Consider the following 788-nt stretch of genomic DNA (forward strand, 5'->3'; position numbering starts at 1 on the left):
CTGGCCCGGGTTTGGTGAGAAGGAATCCTGATGTAGGCAATGGGGATGATGAAGCAGCCGAGTTGATGCAGCAGGTCAGTGTATTGAAGCTTACCGTTGAAGGCCTGGAGAAGGAGAGACGTTTCTACATTGAATATTGAATTAATTTGCCAGGAGAATGAGGGGGGAAATGACCCTGTATTGCAGAGGATTGTGGATATTCTTGATGCCACAGATGAAGGTTTTGTGATACCTGATGAAGGGGACCCACAGGAGGAACAAGAAGAGTATTAACAGCCTGGACCAGCAGAGCACCATCTGAATCCATCACTCCAAATCATATATAAAATACTCCCTTTTATGATTCGTAGAGGACTCACTAGTTTCTTTTCATAAGCAAAAAGTACCTCTTTTTAAAGTGCACTTTGCAGAAATCTCACTCCTTTTTCCATGAGTTTGAGTTTAGGAGCTTTTATTGTGTGGCAGAACAGTATTAGCATTGAGTTGAAGAACACAGAGGCTGACTGACCATGGGGCTCACCATGTGGTTGCTGGAGAAGTGTCCACAGAGAAATGGAAAGACTGAATGAAATTTTAAGCTAATGTGAAATCTTGGCAGAGAACTTTTAATAAATAAATGCCATAGGAGTATTTAAAATATGCTTCCGTATTTCAAAATACCAAGTGTAATGTGACAGATTTTGTGTGTTTGATATTGTTTGGGAAGGAAGGGCCAGACCTTGGATCCTTTTTTTGGAACCTGCTATTGCTAGGTCTTGTTAAGGAGCTCTGGTAGCGTAGTGGTTACG

The 788-nt window shown here is 41.8% G+C and overlaps 1 pseudogene; it reads left to right on the forward strand.

Annotated features, from left to right (window-relative positions):
* LOC102817316 overlaps positions 1–273 on the forward strand; it is a 1,154-nt pseudogene extending 881 nt beyond the window's left edge.
* The last annotated feature ends 515 nt before the right edge of the window (positions 274–788 follow it).

Source organism: Chrysochloris asiatica, unplaced genomic scaffold (genome assembly GCF_000296735.1).
Source record: "Chrysochloris asiatica unplaced genomic scaffold, ChrAsi1.0 scaffold00008, whole genome shotgun sequence".
NCBI classification, from domain to species: Eukaryota; Metazoa; Chordata; class Mammalia; order Afrosoricida; family Chrysochloridae; genus Chrysochloris; species Chrysochloris asiatica.